The sequence below is a fragment of the Lissotriton helveticus genome, chromosome 8, assembly GCF_964261635.1.
Source record: "Lissotriton helveticus chromosome 8, aLisHel1.1, whole genome shotgun sequence".
Classification (NCBI taxonomy): domain Eukaryota; kingdom Metazoa; phylum Chordata; class Amphibia; order Caudata; family Salamandridae; genus Lissotriton; species Lissotriton helveticus.
Window position 1 is genome coordinate 186,851,763 of NC_136069.1, and position 19,111 is coordinate 186,870,873.

At 42.7% G+C, this 19,111-nt stretch overlaps 1 protein-coding gene and 1 long non-coding RNA gene across 2 annotated transcripts in view; both read left to right on the forward strand.

Moving 5' to 3' along the window:
* Positions 1–19,111, forward strand: part of PIGP (phosphatidylinositol glycan anchor biosynthesis class P) — a 109,766-nt gene that overhangs the window by 37,758 nt on the left and 52,897 nt on the right. The window lies entirely within an intron of this gene.
* On the forward strand, positions 1,211–1,652 carry LOC144771536 (uncharacterized). Its single transcript, XR_013599334.1, has 3 exons — positions 1,211–1,312; positions 1,405–1,508; positions 1,598–1,652. It is a non-coding gene; the product is annotated as an uncharacterized LOC144771536 (long non-coding RNA).

Here is a 19,111-nt window from a genome sequence, read left to right on the forward strand (position 1 = left end):
CATGACCTAACCTCATTACTTATTATGCCACCTCGATTAAATCATTAAAGTGCAAATCCAAAGAAAAGAAAGGGTCAGTAAGGTTTTTTAATTATTGAATTACTTTTTCATTCATGATTTTGTTTGTTCTTTTCAACTGACACCTTGATATATGCATTACAACACCCACAAACATAAGCCAGAGGAAATTGAGTGGAGAGTTTTGGAGAAAGTAACCATAGGTATAAGGGGAGGTTCTTTAGCAAAGACAATGAACTACAAAGAATGCAGGTGGATACATTCTTTGAATAGTGTACAACAGGGCTTGAATGAGAGAGAGGAAACAGCGAGGCAAATGGGACAACTGTAGGTGAATTTAGGGGAAATGTATAAGCATTGTTGGCATTTCTGACTTATATTCATTTGCAAGAACTGTGACCACAACATTCTCCCTAATTTGTCTCATGGATATCGCTATCTTGATCGCTCTCCTCTGTCACAATTTATAACTGTAAACAGACTGATCAATGATGTACTATGGAACAACCTTAGGCTGCCCAAATTAATTGTCACAGTATATCTGTAAACATTCTGATTAATGGTGTATTGTGCAACATTCGTTGACCACCCGGATTGATTTGCTATTTAATAATACATAATCTTATACAAGCTGATAAATGATGTATTATGTAACTACACTCGATTGCTTTTTCCCCCGAGAGAAATGTTCCTTCTCTGTTTTCTTTCTTTTCCACTTTAGAAAACATCTCTTCGTTTGCCCCCTACAAATAGGACAGGCACATAAGGATCGTATGTCAATCAATTGATTGTTTAGCAGAAGTGCATGCTAATACGTTCCTGCATAATTTGGTCTTTTTAAAGAACACAACTTCGTTTGCCGACAGTCACAGAAGATCCGTACGTCTGATTACCGGATTGCTTAGCAACGGTAGACGCCATGATGTCATTGCGCACCGACGTTTGGTTGCTTAGCAACCAATACGTCCTCGAGACAGAATGCGCAAATAGATTAAGTCGCGTTCGCAGACTCGGTGCCCCATAAGAATTTCCATAGCCGAGCGGACGGTGTTTGTTTTGAATCCCGGATGGGAAAATGAGAATTCCTTAGTTATGGTGAGTGTGGCAGACTGTGATCGGGTTTATCGATATAACAAAACCGGAACCCAGCCATATAATAAAGTACGAGTATTTATCGACCCTTCCTCTAATTTTTAGATTGCTGAAATCACTTACGGATACCCTGGTAGAGGGACCATGGCAACTATTCGTGCCTTACATTAACGGAGGCGCCATTCAAAACCTCTACCTAATGGTGAGTTTAACGGTGAGAGTTTACAACTACAATACTCACTCTAAGCTCAATATAATATACTAATAATGACCCACGCGTACCTTAACTTGCAGATCGTTGGAAGCAATTTATAAACGATCCCCTAAAATGAAAGAAAGCCGCCAATGGATATGATTAAATCTGGATGAACACAAAAGGTCTATTCTGCCCAAAATAGGTGAGTCGATAACGCCCGTGGGACCCAAGCATAACTCCTCGAGAATGTTTAATTAACATAATTCTTGACAACTGTGATTTGCCATATAGATTCATCAACATAGAAGAGGAGACCCTGACCAAGTAGAACATCGAGATGTCTGACTTTTTTAAAAGAAGATATCTGGTAAATTTTCTACCCCAAAAATTAGTTTTCTGATTTTAACGCAAATCCTGTGCAAAATCCAAACCTGATGGTCTTATTTTAATTGAATCAAGTAGTGTACGCACGAACATGCGTGAACATCCCTGAATGAGGCACTCCGGGTGGGTCAATAAGTAGATTCCAAAGTTTGTAGAAATAATGTTTTTGGTAGTTTATTAATTCGTCATAGGGAAGTTCAATAATGATATTCAATTCATATCAATACTGTTCATGATCCGTACAGCACATAAGTATCTGCTTTAGAACTCCATTTGAACTCCGATGCATTTCGGGCGAAAAGCCCTTTGTCAAGGAGAGCTGGAAAGAAGAGACGAGCCTGCGTCAGTAAGGCTGAAAACGCGAGTGAAAAAATAAATAGCGCGAGTGAAAAAATAAAGTGCTTTAGCTAATGTGCTCAGTGTTATTTATGTTAAATAATGGGTTGTGAGGTGGTTAAAGTGTGAAAGGGAGGTCAAGTTGGAGAAAGGTATAGATAATGTGAAAGGGTGATGGAAAACGGGTGGGTTGGCGGTGGTTTGGTTAATGATTCTGGGTTTAACGAAGGTAACGGGGTCCCAAGGTGGGGGTCCGAAAGGGGAGAGCAAATCTTACTTCTCGGTGCTGGAGCGCGTTCGCGCTGGATACGGTCAACCGGCGTGGACGTTCACGGTTGAATGGGTCCGTGTAGTGTTCGAGGGTGCATGGAAAATATAAGGGAAAGTGGAGATAGAGAGAGTACTAGAGCGTGAAATCCAGAGAGTGAAAGCGAAGCGTGGCGGCCATGTTGGAATAGGTCTGGAAATATGGTGTGGAACTAAGAGACGAAACAAGGTGTAAAGAACATAAAGAGCAATGTCATGATTAATACAACATAGTGGCTTAATTATAAATAACAACTGTATTCAACGCGATCATTAAGACCATATGGCTTGAGTGTTTGAAGACGGTATATCCATTCGAGTTCTCTTCTGAGGAGGAATTTGCGATTGTCAATGCCCTCGGATTTTGTGATCATTTCCAATACAATGAATTGGAGTTGAGCGATGGTGTGGTGAAACTCATGAAAATGTATGGCTACGTTGGATTTCTCGTGTTTAGTGCAGATATTCGATTTGTGTTCATTCATACGCACTTTTATTTTTCTTTCAGTCTTGCCAACGTATAGTTTGCCGCATGGGCATTTAAGAGCAGAAATCAGATTCATAGAGTCGCATGTGGCGTCGACTTGTAGTTTGATGGGGTGGCCTTTCATTGGGTGTCTAATGATGTTTCCCTTAATTATGCAATGGCAGTTGTTACAGTTCATACATGGTAAGATTCCTTTGTGGTCTTTGTGAATTGAATGTTTTTTTGAGAATTTCCTTCATGTTATTACTGCGGGTGTACGCAAATAAAGGTGGAGTCTGGAAAATGTCCCAAAAGTCTGGTTCCAGTTGTAGGACAGGCCAATGTTTGAGAATGATTTTTTGGAAAGTTTTGCTTGATGTGGAAAATTTGGATACCAGTACCATGCGTTGGTCAGTTGGTTTAGCTTTTTTGGTGAGGCTTTCCTGTCTACTGATGTTCGCAACGTGGGTTTGTGCTTCCTTGAGGATATTTTCAGGATAGCCTCTCTGTGAAAAGCGGTCATGCATTTCATAAATTCTGGTTTCAAGGATGCTTTCATCAGAAACTATACGTTTGACACGCAGCATTTGTGAGAACGGGAGGTGCTTTTTGAGCGATCCCTGGTGGAAACTAGTGTAATGTAACGTGTTATTACGATCAGTGCTTTTTCGATGTAAGTCAGTGGTAATTCCTTCATTGGTGATTTTGATGTTAACATCAAGAAAAGAAATTTCAGTGTCACTGATTTGCCATGTGAGTTTGATGCGTTCGTCTTTGCAATTCAATTCAATTAAGGCATTGTTGAGAGAATTTCTGGTGTCCGTCCATATAAAGAACAAGTCGTCTATGTATCTTGCATACATTTTGATTTTTTCGTTGAAGGTCCTGTTGGTGTATATATATATATATGCATTTTCAAAATTTTGCATATAAATATTGGCGTACGTGAGAGCCGCACAGTTTCCCATCGCCATTCCTGATAGTTGGAGATACCATTTGTTGTTTTCTTTGAAGTAGCTGTGGTATAAGGTGTATACCATGAGTTCCATGAGGAATGTTTGCATAGGCATGTCCATGTCGCTGTGGAGTAAGGATTGTTCAATCGCTTCAATTCCACCTTGGTGCGGTATGGAGGTGTATAAGGAGCTTACATCAGCTGTGCATAATGTCAATTGCTCATCTCTACTGATGTTGATTTCTGCCAGTTTTTGTAGAAATTCAGTAGTGTCTTTGATGTAACTGGTCATTTTGATGACCAGAGGTTGAAGGTACTTATCGATGAATTTACCCACTGGTTCGTGGATTGATAGACTGCGAAAACGTTCTCTTCTCCGTCCACCGACCACCCTCGACTACCCTCTCGGGGCTGCTAGTGTACCGCCCACCGGGACCAGTACTTCGCTTCAATGAGTCGATCATTGACTCTATCTCCTCCCTAGCGTGTCTATCACCGAACTTCACTCTTCTGGGAGACTTAAACCTCCATTTCGATGATTCCTCCAGCAAACCTGCTGCGGATCTCAAAGCAGACCTAGGCTCTCTCAGTCTCGAATTATTAAATAAACTACCTACTCACAACAAAGGACATCTGTTGGATCCCGTATTTTCCAACCTCCCGAGACTAACAACTCAACCCCCCATCCCACTCCCATGGTCAGACCACTTCTTGGTCCCTTTCAAATTACAACTTTCCACCAAGGCCCCTGACCGACATCCCACCCAACCCGCCTCTCGCCCATGGAATAAACTGGACACAAACTCCTGGGCCCATGCCCTATCCTCCTCTCTACCTGAGCTCGACCAAGACCCCTCCAAAGCAGACGCCCAACTACAGGAGTGGATTCATCAATCCCTAGAAACCTCCCTCCCACTCAAACACCTGCCCAGCAGTAAGAAAACAGCGAAATCACCATGGTTCACTCAGGAACTTCGGAACCAAAAAAAGACATGCAAAAAACTTGAGCGCTCCTGGAGAAAAACCTGGTCAACGGATTCCAAAAATGAGTATAGAGCTGCCATCGGGCTTTACAAGAATTCCATAAAAAAGACACAGGCCACCTTCTTTGAAGGAAAGATTGCTGCAGCCGCAAATTCAGCGAAGGAAACCTACCGCATTGTACGTCTCCTCACAAAAATCCAAGATCCCCTACCTCTTCCAGATCCAGAGGGCGTAAGATGTAATCAAATGGCCGCATTCTTCTCCGCAAAAATCGAGAAAATACTAACCTCACTCCCGATCCCCACTTCCCCCCACTCCGCCACCTCTCTACCCCTCCAACCTGAGGCTCCACACCTACGAGCCTTCACCCACATCACCACGGAGACTTTCCTAGCTACCCTGCAAACTGTGAAAAGTGGCTCACCATCCGACCCAGCTCCCATCAGTAAGCTAAAACTGGTAGCTACCACTGTAGCTCCATCCATCATCAATCTCATCAATGCTTCCTTTAAAGAGGGCACCGTTCCAGCCAATTGGAAAAAGGCTACTGTCAAAGCCGTCCTAAAAAAGCCCCACCTCGACCCCACAGACCCCTCCAACTTCAGACCCATCTCGCTCCTCCCCGGGATCAGCAAAGTAGCCGAACGGATAGCTAACCAGCAACTCTCCAATGTCCTGGAGACGAATCACCTGCTACGGGACTCCCAGACCGGTTACAGACCGGGGCAAGGTACCGACACCGCCCTATTGGCAGTGGTCGAAGAGGTGCGAAGCATCATGGACGCAGGAGGATCAGTGGCAGTGATCCTCCTCGACCTAAGCGCCGCCTTCGATACGGTGGACCATGCCATCTTGGTCCACCGGCTAAGCCTAGTGGGAGTCACTGACTCCGCCCTTGCCTGGATCAAATCCTTCTTGGAGGGAAGATCCTTCCAGGTGTCGGATGGTACTTCCACCTCCAAAGCCCTACCCTTGCAGTGTGGGGTCCCCCAGGGCTCCTCCCTGAGCCCCACACTTTTTAACGTTTATATGTCCCCCCTTGAGGACGTTATCACCCCCTTCGGCGTCAAAACAGTGATGTACGCTGACGACACACAGCTGGTGGTCTCCATTAATCAATCAATTACCAGCCTAGAAAATCTGTCCAAGTGTCTAGAAGGAGTCTCCCAATGGATGTGTGACTCTCGACTAAAACTCAATGGAGACAAATCGGAGATCCTCCTCCTTGGCAACCCCAACAAACTCCCAGCTAACCTCTCCTGGCCTTCCTGTATGGGAACCTACCCTACCCCAAAACCAGAGGTCAAAAGTCTAGGCATCTGGCTCGACCAGGACCTAAGTTTCAAAACCCAGGCCAGGAAAACCGCAGGGACCTGCTTTGGCCTTATCCGCATGGCCCGAAAGATCCTCCACCTGATCCCCTTCCAGTCCAGGAAGCTACTGATGCAGGGGCTGGTCAACTCCAGGCTAGACTATGGTAACGTCCTGTACCTGGGAGCCCCGGCATCAGTTGTCCAGAAACTTCAGGTGGCTCAAAACGCGGCAGCCAGAATCCTGACCGGTACCAAAGCAAGGTGCTCGGCAAAACCAGCACTTAAAAGCCTGCATTGGCTACCAGTGAAGGAGCGAATTACCTTCAAGACGCTGTGCATCTCGCACAAGATTATGCACGACAAAGGCCCCACAATCCTCAGATCGCTGATGAAACCCCACCAGTCTACCAAAAATCTAAGATCCAACTCTCTCGCCCTTGCCAGCATCCCAAGAATAAAAAAGGCTAGATCCGGCGGCCGCTTGTTTGCCTACAACGCGCCTAAACTTTGGAACACCCTCCCAGTAGCCATGAGGAGAGAACACAACCTCCTCTCATTCCGGAAGCAATTAAAAACCTGGCTCTTCCCCTAAACACCCCTTCCTCCTTTCTGTCTCCCCCTCCCCCCAGGAAAATTAGGTCTTGTTAGCGCTGGGATGCCCAAGGGTAGCTATGCGCTCTATAAATCCAAATCCAAATCCAAAATCCAAATCCAAATCCTTTGGTGGAGACGATGGGCCTGAAGGGTGGGTCATACAAATTTTTATGAATCTTGGGACACATGTGTATTGAAGGGCTTTTAGGATTTTCTCGTAGTAGGTAGTTTTTGGTGCGTTCTTCAATGATCCCTGTTTGTAGTGCTTTCAACACGATATTCTGTAAAATCATTTGAAACTCCCTGGTGGGGTTGTTGTCAAGTGGCATGTAGATTGTAGTGTCCTGAATATGTCCTACAACTGGAACCAGACTTTCGGGACATTTTCCAGACTCCACCTTTATTTGCGTACACCCGCAGTAATAACATGAAGGAAATTCTCACAAAAAAACATTCAATTCACAAAGACCACAAAGGAACCTTACCATGTATGAACTGTAACAACTGCCATTGCATAATTAAGGGAAACATCATTAGACCCCCAATGAAAGGCCACCCCATCAAACTACAAGTCGACGCCACACGCGACTCTATGAATCTGATTTATGCTCTTAAATGCCCATGCGGCAAACTATACGTTGGCAAGACTGAAAGAAAAATAAAAGTGCGTATGAATGAACACAAATCGAATATCCGCTCTAAACACGAGAAATCCAACGTAGCCATACATTTTCATGAGTTTCACCACACCATCGCTCAACTCCAATTCATTGTATTGGAAATGATCACAAAATCCGAGGGCATTGACAATCGCAAATTCCTCCTCAGAAGAGAACTCGAATGGATATACCGTCTTCAAACACTCAAGCCATATGGTCTTAATGATCGCGTTGAATACAGTTGTTATTTATAATTATGCCACTATGTTGTATTAATCATGACATTGCTCTTTATGCTCTTTACACCTTGTTTCGTCTCTTAGTTCCACACCATATTTCCAGACCTATTCCAACATGGCCGCCACGCTTCGCTTTCACTCTCGGGATTTCACGCTCTAGTCCTCTCTCTATCTCCACTTTCCTTCATATTTTCCATGCACCCTCGAACACTACACGGACCCATTCAACCGTGAACGTCCACGCCGGTTGACCGTATCCAGCGCGAACGCGCTCCTGCAACGAGAAGTAAGATTTGCTCTCCCCCTTCGGACCCCCACCTTGGGACCCCGTTACCTTCGTTAAACCCAGAATCCTTAACCAAGCCACCGCCAACCCACCCGTTTTCCGTTTTCCATCACCCTTTCACATTATCTATACCTTTCTCCAACTTGACCTCCCTTTCACACTTTAACCACCTCACAACCCATTATTTAACATAAATAACACTGAGCACATTAGCTAAAGCACGTTATTTTTTCACTCGCGCTATTTATTTTTTCACTCGCGTTTTCAGCCTTACTGACGCAGGCTCGTCTCTTCTTTCCAGCTCTCCTTGACAAAGGGCTTTTCGCCCGAAATGCATCGGAGTTCAAATGGAGTTCTAAAGCAGATACTTATGTGCTGTACGGATCATGAACAGTATTGATATGAATTGAATATCATTATTGAACTTACCTATGACGAATTAATAAACTACCAAAAACATTATTTCTACAAACTTTGGAATCTACTTATTGACCCACCCGGAGTGCCTCATTCAGGGATGTTCACGCGTGCGTACACTACTTGATTCATACACATAGGCGGTTGACGGAAACGCCTCCTGTGAGAGCACCCTCCCCTTGTCCTATAATCATCCTATAAACATTTACTAGATCTTCTACAACCAGGCTGTGCACCCCTCACTTCTCATTTCTACTTATTTTAATTGAACCAACAGGCGCAAAAAATCCTTTCCCTGCCCCCGTCCTGAAGAAGGTCCTTCTTGAGACCCACAAATAAGGCGTCTATAGGATCGAAACGTCGACAGAATCTTATAAGGACCAGTTAACCGCGTCCAACACACCACAGCTAAATTAACATAGCGTGTTGGATTGGAGTACCATTAAATCAGGAACCGGCTTTTCTAACTTTTCTTCCCCTCTAATACTTCTTCATTCACATGTATATAGTTAACTAATTATTATGTCACTGTGTCACAATTTCTACATATTCTAACATTTGGCAGTGTATGTGACAGTATAAGTATACATAAGACTCAATGATTGTGTGAGTGACTGTATACTTGTAATATTGATTTTATAATACACTAAGTATGACTTACTATGAAGTGGTGTTTGTATAAGTGTGTAGCTAAGTAAGTATGTTAGTATGATCCATTGTCTGCATAAGTGAGTAGGATAACTTCATATGTGAATAGGTTGTGTGCTGGTGTGTAATGTCGATATAGGTGTATAAGTATTTTTGATAGTGTTTTATTTTTCATTGACAGCATGTATGAGTGAATCTACAGGTAAGTGATTAGATGTGTGTATACATCTAGGAATCACTGAGTGGGTTTTTAGATACTTCTATTGCTGTGTCAATGGATTCAAATTTAATACTCTGTATTTTACAGAGTGATGAAAGTTTTTACTAGAAAAGGAAAAGTTGTATATGATTTTCACGTGGATGATGTCATCAGTGATGTCATTTGAGATGTCATCAGTGATGTCACTGACCATGTCATGAATGATGTAATATGTGACCTCATCAGCAGTGGATTGCGGGCGCGCGAAATATAGTTAGTCCAACTAACTATATAGGAGCAATTTCAATGGTTTTTTAAATGCTAATTCCTAACTATATAAGGGCTTAAACCTATGGTTTTTTCAGTGAATTTGCAAGGTTTTTTAAATGCTAATTCTATTAGCGGATAACGTTTAAATATATTAATATCCTAGTGGGACCACCTGAGCAGCCCTAGGGGTCAGGGTGTTTCTACCCTGCCCCCTTTTTCTGTTCTACATGTTTGTTTTTCTGCTTTCTTGTGCCTCAGTCTACCGAGCACAAGATGGATGCCAACACTTCCTAGTTAGAAGTGTTGACAGCCAATGATTATGCAGCTTTCTCGGGAAGGCATGCTGATTGGCTGCCACTGTCTGTCAACACACAAAACCAGGAAGTGTTGGCAGCCATCTTGTGCCTCGGTAGGACCAAGGCACAAGAAAGCAGTGAAACAAAGGTGAAAAACTCACAAAGGGGGCAGGGTAGAAGCACAATGACCCCCTAGGCCTGCTCAGGGGGTCCCACAAGGACCCTCCAGGCCCAAAAAAAATATATATATTTTTCTTAAATCGCGGGGTACGCATACCGTGCGCGTGCGTACGGTACGCGTACCCCGTGACTTTTTTCTCATTTTTTAATTTTTTTTTTGCCTTGGGGGTCCTTGTGGGACCCCCTGAGCAGGCCTAGGGGGTCAGGGTGCTTCTACCCTGCCCCCTTTTTGAGTTCTACACACTTGTTTTTCTGCTTTCCTGTACCTCACTCTACCGAGGAACAAGATGGCTGCCCACAATTTCTGTTTTGGAGCGTTGACAGACAGTGGCAGCCAATCAGCATGCAGCTCGTGCACAAGAGGTACGCGTACGTACGTGTACGGTACGCGTACGTACGTGTACGGTACGCGTGCGGGTAAGCGTACGGGTAAGTGTACGGTGAGCTCATATAGATATATATGTTTTTTTTAAGTTAATTTTCGTAAAAACCACTGGAGCAATTTTCCCCAAATATGGCAAAGGCACTTCTGTCCCTACAATTTTGCAAAGTTTGGTGTAATTCCATTCAGCGGTTCGGGCTGTAGCCTTGTCAGGCCGTCCTATGGAAATTAACATGGGGAAAAGACGTTTTGGGACCCCCCTTTTTTCTCGGCCCCCACTTCACGTATCCCCCCAAAACTTGCAGGGAAGGAGCGGAGCGGAGCTAGCCAAAATTTTTGAAAATTACACGCAAATTCCTCCACCGGCGCAAAAGTTATGCCCAATAGAATGTTGCGGATGTCCTATGGTAGCTAGGTCCTAACTATATATACCTACTGGCTGTCGCCAGTAGGTAATATATATATATATATATATATATATATATATATATATATATTCACTTAAAAAACCATAGGTTTCAGGCCTTATATAGTTAGGAATTAGCATTTAAAAAATCATTGAAATTGCTCCTATATAGTTAGTTGTACTAACTATATTTCGCGCACCCGCAATCCACTGCTGATGATGTCACATATTACATAATTCATGACATGGTCCGTGACATCACCGATGACATCACTGATGACATCTCAAATGACATCACCGATGACATCTCATTTGACATCACTGATGACATCATCCAGTGACTGTGTGTTTCTGTAAAGTTTAAATATGTTTTACATATTGAAGAATGAGTGGATGTATAAGTGTCTGGATGAAGGATTTAGTAGGTGCGTGACTAACTGTATGAGTGAGTGATTAAATGTGTCTTACTAAATGCATGGGTTAGTGACTAAACTGTCTGAATGTGTGCATCAGTATGTCTGTTGTTGTGTAAGCTGCTGCATGTGTTGATCTGTAGCTATATGAGTGGCTATATGGGTTATTTATTGGTTGCCCAAGTATTTGAATGGGAGACTGAGTGTGTGTGTGTGGGTGGCTGGGAGGTGTGTGACTCTGTGCATAGATGTGTGAGCAGTTGATTCACTAGGTGTATGAGTTCAAGAGTGCATGTAGAAACAGCTATATGGGCGGTTGACTGTGTGCATGGGTGTGTTGGTGAGTGAATGGATATCTCAGTGCTACATGTCCAAGTAAGTACATATGTAAAACACAGTGCATGTGAGAGTTGGCATATATAAATGACTATACATGAGAGCCATAGAATGTGCGAGTGGCTGTATGGATCATTGTGTACTTGTATCAGTGCTTGTATAAGAGAGTAAGTATGTGTTAGTATATCTTTGAATAAGTAAGGTGTTGTGTGTATAACTGTATAGTTGAAGAAATGGAAGTGTGATTGATTCTTTGCATGACTGACTAGGTGTGTGAGTAACTCCATGGATGAGTGGCAGTGTGTGAGTGTCTGTATAGGTGTATGAGTGCATATGATAGTGTTGTATATTGATGAGTGACTGTATGTATGAGTGATTCTATGGGTGAATGAGTGAATGTGTGTGTAGACCTAGGAATCAGTGAGTGCGTATGTAGTAACTGGTATTGGTGTGTCAATGGTTTCAAGAATGGTAGTCTGTATTTAACTCTGGGTGTATCAAAGGTTATATTAGAGTGTGAGGAGGTGCACCGTATTATCACATGAATGATATCATCAGTGATGTGATCAGTGATGTCAAATGAGATGTCATCAGTGATGTCATCATTGATGTCATTTGAGATGTCATCAGTGATGTCATCAGTGATGTCACTGACCATGTCATGAATGAGGTAATATGTGACATCATCAGCAGTGGATTGCGGGTGCGCGAAATATAGTTAGTACAACTAACTATATAGGAGCAATTTCAATGGTTTTTTAAATGCTAATTCCTAACTATATAAGGCCTGAAACGTATGGTTTTTTAAGTGAATTTGCAAGGTTTTTAAAATGCTAATTCCTAACTATATAAGGCCTGAAACCTATGGTTTTTTTAAGTGAATTTGCAAGGTTTTTTAAATACTAATTCCTAACTATATAAAGCCTGAAACCTATGTTTTTTTCAGTGAATTTGCAAGGTTTTTTAAATGCTAATTCCTAACTATATCAGGCGTGAAACCTATATTTTTTTCAATAAATTTCAAAGGTTTTGTAAATGCTAATTCTATTAGCGGATAACGTTTATATATGTTATTATCCTTCTGGGACCACCTGAGCAGCCATCTTGTTTCTCAGGAGAAGTGAGGCACAAGAGAGCACAAAACAAGAGTGGAAATCGCGAAAAGGGGGCATGGTAGAGACCCCCTGATCCCTTAGCCCTTCTCAGGGGGTCCCAGAAGGACCACCAAGTGCAATTTTTTTTTTTAAATCGCGGGGTACGCGCACGGTGCACGTACCCCGCGTTTTTTTTTTTTTACATTTTTTTTTTGCCCTTGGGGTCCTTTTGGGACCCCCTGAGAAGGGCTAGAGGGTTGGGGGGTCTCTACCCTGCCCCCTTTTCGTGTTTTCCACTCTTGTTTTGGGCTCTCTTGTGCCTCAGTTCTCCTGAAAAACAAGATGGTGGCCAACACTTCCTGGTTTGGACCGTTTAGAATGTTGACAGTCGACTGTCAGCCAATCAGAAACTCGCTCGCGCACGTAAGGGTACGCGCACGTTCGGTGCGCGTACGGTGTGCGCATATAGATATATAATTTGCTCAAATTCAATTTTCTCAACAACTACTGGAGGGATTTTCACCAAATGTAGAAAAGGCACTACTGCATACCTGTCCCTACCATTTTGCCATGTTTGGTGTAATTCCGTTCAGCGGTTCAGGCTGTAGCCGTGTCTAAAGTTCCCATAGAAAATGCCATTTGAAAAATTTCAAATTCCATTTTCTCAAGAACTACTGGAGGGATTCTCACCAAACATAGCAAAGGCACATCTGCATACCAGGCCCTACCATTTTGCCAAGTTTGGTGTAATTCCATTCAGCCGTTCGGGCTGTAGCCGTGTCTAAAGGTCCCTATGGAAATTAACATGGGGGAAAACACGTTTTGGGACCCCCTTTCGGCCCCTGCTTGACGAATCCCCCCAAAACTTTCAGGGAAGGAGCGGAGCGAGGCAAATTTAAGGAAAATTACAAACCGATCCCTCAATCGGCGCCAAAGTTATTCCCAATAGAATGTTCGGAATTTCCTATGGTAACTAGGTCCTAACTATATATACCTACTGGCGACCGCCAGTAGGTTATATATATATATATATATATATATATATATATATATATATATATATATATTCCTGTGCGAAACTCCATCTATTTCCTGGAGCAAAAATTGAGGCGCACTCAAAGGGGAAATTTTCTTACTTTATTCGATCACAACACAAACGGCCCGACAGACGCGTTTCGGCTACACGCCTTTGTCAATGTCGGGGAGGTTACATTTTCACACAATTATATGCAAAACATTCAAAAACTCATTGCGTGAGAGGAACCAATCACAGCCTTGCTACAACACTTGTATTCAATTCATAAAAACTGTTGTAGGACATTAATATCGTCACATTTCCTGTGTTCAGTGGGGGCCATTTTGTAATGTGTATCTCTGAAGGGGAAATTCATTGAATTCCTCAAATTCATTCTTTGAGATCCTCCTATTGTCCCTTCCTTATCCTAAATCAAATTATAAAACACGATATTTCACCATTAGTTTCGACATATGTTAGCCAAAAACTCTTTTCCTTCAAGCCCTGAATGGGCATTGGTGATCATGGTGTGTATTGCCATGACTGCAGTGTCCTTACCATTCTCAAGATCTGGGTGCCCCCACTTTTCATGTTACTCTCAACTGCTTCATATTGCTGTCTGTTACTCATGGGCATTTGCTTGTATTACTTAATGTGCGACCATAATTCCTCCTCATTGTTGACTCCAGTAGGACTCTTGGACTGCCTTAGCGCTATGTACTTGGACTCTAGCTGTCGTAGCTTTTTTACTCTGTCCCCTCCTCTTTCACTCTTGGGGATGCAGTCGACACAAAAGTATTTCAAAAGTTTGGAATTGGACTTATGGACATCTGTGAAATGGCGTGCCACAGGATACGTAATCCAAAGAATAGGCGCAGGCCCACAGCGTGAAGTTGAGAGGATGGATTATGGGGGAAGTAGTAGTAGGTTGAAGGTAGGTGAAGTTGCTTCTACAGGCGACGCAACTGTCCAAATGCGTCCAACTGATACCCTGCCACAGGATACCCCATATCATGGTTCGTGATCGCCCTCATGTGTTCAAGCACTCGCTTTTTCGCGGGATGAATCGTGCTGCCAACATAATTGAGGCCGCATGGACACGTGAGGCAATATATTGCAAACTCTGTGTTGCAATTCATCAATTTATTGATTTTCTGTGGGGTCTTCCTGCCAGGAATATTAAATTCCTTTACTTTTTGGCCATTTCTGCACGCTTTGCAGTTCATGCATGGAAAATATCCTGTAACTACTTCTTTCCTTTTGGGATATTTTGTAAAGTGGCTCCTCACCAAGTGAGTACTAAGTGTAGGCCCTCTTCTGTAAGTCATCAGGGGTAATTCTGGAAGATCTTTTCCTATAATGTTGTCTGATTTCAGAACTTTCCAGTTTCTGCGGAAAATTTGAAAAATTTCAGACGATTGTGCCGAGTAGTCAGTGATTATTCTAATACTGTCCTTCTTAGGGTCTCCTTGTTTTCGTGCTTCCCCCATTACCAACATACTCCTCTCTAATTTCTCGCCTTTTAGTTCCGCTTGCCTGAGAATAGACACCCTGTATCCCCTCTCTCTTAATCTTTGGAAAGATTCTTCTTTTGCCTTCAAGAATTCACTCTGAGTTCTGCAATTTCTCTACATTCGCACAATTTCACCAAAGGGGATCCCCTTGATGACACTCTGCGGATGAAAGCTGGACGCATGGACATATTATCCCATATACATCTGTCTAGATAGTGTTCCAGTGAATGTGAGAGGGGGAGATCGTTTACAGAGATTGAGGCGATTAGAGTCGCGCTATATCATAGATCTCCAGAGCAAAATGCCGAAGGGACTTAATATGCACGAGGAATTGTCAGTGCATCTGGGATAATATGTCTTTCAATGTCTTTCGATATGCTTGATATATAATCATGGTCGGCTGACCACGAATTAATTTTGAAATCCAGCTGCATTTATGAATTAAGATTGTAAATATGTTTAAATGTAAATGCCATGGTACTTATAGAGCGCACTGTCACCAGGCGGTCACCTTGCGGTGTCACCTATTCGGCTTCCTGGCGCTGATACTCATACCGCTGTGGAACCCCTCCTGGCTTTCCCTTCCCTGTGAAGTGTCCACTCCTGGGCACCCCCAGGGTGAAGCCAGGCATCCTTAGCGCTGTTGGGGCCGGTGTGGAGGCTAAGCAAGCTATTGCCCAGAGTTGCAGCGTGGGCCCCGTGATTAGAATAGGCAACGAGGCGAGAATTAACAGGTCCGAGGAAATTGAGCCCGAGACCCCGCCGAGGCAGGAATCGAACCCTGGTCCCTGGCCAGAACTCTGCATCAGGGTCTGCCGCTCTAACCATTGAGCCACCCTCCTCCATGTTTAGCCATTAGGATGTGGCCGGATGGCCAATGAACCATGTTAACCTGCTGTGACCTGTTGAAAAATTAATTATGTCTGAGTAACAGAATATTGTTTCTAAAATGATGGAGAAAATTAGAAGTATAACCATTGCAAAGCCCATACAGGGCATGATAGATTAACGAGTTATTAACAAGGTCGCATTCACGGGCAATGCCCATCCAAGGCAGTAATTTAGAAACATAGACTTGAGAACATCTCGTGAGTATTTACTATAGAAATGTATTCTAAGCAGTGTAGCTTGATTGAACATATATGTTGTTTACTAAGTTTTCTACACGAGAGGGAATTGCACGTTACAATATGGCGGCACCTCTACTAGATGTTTATGTGTCCTTTGTTTGTTTTGATGAAATGTGAACTTGCAATGGTTATAAAGCATCAATGGCCGCCGCGCACCTTTTGTGTAACAATTGACGAAGGCCGATGCCGAAACGCGTCTTACTATGCTGTAAGGTTTGCAAATAAAATTTGTTTGTGAAACCACCCCCACGAGTGCTGAGATCATTAAACAGGGCGAGGACCTGTGAATGCTGTGAGCGGTATATATATATATATATATATATATATATATATATATATATATATATCACCATGCCTCTAATGCCTCCCAAAAGGTTGGAGGGGTTCAAAGAATTTCATTTTTACTTTTACTTACCCGGTGCCAATCGCATTTTAATATAAACCAATGTCATTTCCAGATTATAAAACCAATGTGGCACTGTTTTATCCTATTTAGGCGAGAATGCTACTAATTGGGCTGTTTCTTTAACTTCTTGAGTGCAAAGGATGAGATGGTCTCGTCCTCAGCACCATTGAGGCTGGCTGAGCTGAGGGCAGGACCAGCTCGTCCTTAGCCCATAAGTGGTAAATAGAGAAAAATTATACATTTTTGTATACTTTTTCTGCCTTCTGCATGCAGATGCAGACATTGTTTATTAGAAAATCGCATTCCCTCTCTTTGGAAAATTAATGGTTACATTTGGAAGCTGGACCACATATATATCAATTTTTGTAATTAAGTTTTGTTCGTCCAAAGAAAAAATCATGCATGTGACAACACTTGAGGTAGTCGTTATAATAAAAACAAAGAGTTTCGTTTTCAGGAAATTCCAGTTTCATATTGAGCTACAGAGAGTTGGTTGCACAGAGATAGAGTTCAGCTACATCTATCCACAATTGAAAGCTGACTTAGTTCTAAGAAAGAAAGAACACTTCAGCCATCTATGTGTAGGAATTCATCACATTCTACAAACCTCACTGGCCAACCGAGTAATGAGACGGAAGTGGAGTGCTGCTTCTCTCTGTTCTACCCTTTGCCCAACTTTATCTCTTGCCATCATATTTCCATATATATGATCAGTGACAGGAGTGGAGAGAGGTTGAAGTATGCATAGCTTCTGCGCACCCCGTTGGTGGTAATCTCATAGAATCAATGAGCACAAGTGAGGAGGGTCATCAAACTGCTACTGTGCTTCCGTGTTGGTAATGCCATTGGAAAAACACCAGTCACTCAACCTAAAGTATGTCTGCTGAAGCACAACAGAGCAACTTTTCAATGTATACAAGGCCTAAGGAGATTGATAGGAGCATGCTGTGTACCCGGTGCTTTAAAATGCATGCGTTTTACTTGATTCAACTTTTAGCAAGTGTGTGAAAATAAAAGTTGATTTGCCAAGTAAAGCATCTCTCTATACACCTGCACTGATAATGCCGGCACTATTAATCTTCCTAGCATTCTCACAATGAGCGGTAAATAACTGTCCACAAATCAACAATGTATGTTGTTATGTTATGTTAATGGCTCTTTTATCGCGCATGACTCACCCAGGGGCATCTCAGCGCTTACCAGAGAGGGGAAATAACCTGTGCTTAGAGGTTCAGAACAGCCAGGTTTTTAGTTGTTTTCTAAAGATCAGGTACGTTGGGGATTTTCGTAGCATTACTGGCAGGTATCCACCATGCATGCAAAGATGATGCCAGACATGCTTTACTATTGAAAATGCAATTGGACGAGCAGATATGTATGCATGACTTCCACTCACCTGAGATGTAGTCGGCAAATATATGTATATTTTGTCTGTAGGGTCCAGAACAAGCTTGGGAAGGACAGGAGTTTCTTTAGCAGTTTCATACAGGATGTCTGGACAGCCTGCTCTGAAAGTGTGTTCAAGGGAAACCTACACATATATTGTCCAACCCTTTTATTTCAAATAACACAACCGAAAATGCTGTAACTTTGCAATGTATGTGCCCAGTTCATGGTTTATATCACTAGTGTAACCCTTTTCCCTCACTGAGTTTCCTAAGACCTACCTTTCTGTGGCATTTCCTTACGTTTGGATCTTGTTTGATGCTATGTGTGCAGAAGCAGATACCCTACCTGCTCCATGTGTTATACACATTAGAGGGACATGACATGACGTGTCAATGTAAACACGGCGCATACACTAAGAAGCTAGCTGAGTGTCATTCTCAGTTTATTTCCAGCTCCTGGCACAGCAGGACAAACTATAAAGAAACAGAACCACAGCACTCCACCAAATCAAAAACAAACAGTAACCAGAACAGCATATACTCAATTAATCATAATGCCTCTCTCTGGCTTATGCCCTATTGACTAACCTGTAGAAGGGATATAAAACCTATCTTCCCGCACATTCTTGGGCAGGGTTATATCCATCCTCCTGAAGGGCGTTAACTTCCCAGAAGTGTTTTACACCTGCTCTGGGATGTGAACTTGATTTCCTAATGTTAATCGCTTTCAAGAGAAATGTAGCTGTATAGAAACACAATCCTGGTTCCTCTAATCTTAGGAGCAAATTCATAGCATCTTTGATGGATCTTACATTATAATATAAAAAGAACGGTTTTAGATAAAATTTCCTAAAATTAGAATACAACTTGCACAATAATAACATATAGCAACAGCTTTGGCGGGAGACTCCGTCGCATGGACAAGGTTGGGTAGAACCCTGTTTCACAACAGGAAAATTGACAAGGTGATGTATAGTACCCAATCTTAATCGTGTTAGCACGTATCGATGTGATGCTCTTGTCACGCCGGACAGGTAGCTTTGGAACCCCTGTTTAAGATCCAATTGCATATAGAAAATATGAGTTGTTTGGTTCATAAGAGCACGAGAACGGGCCGCTATTTTGTGGGCTAACAGGGTTGATTTCATCTCACTTCTAGCAGCAAAATCTGCACATTCAGGATCCAGTT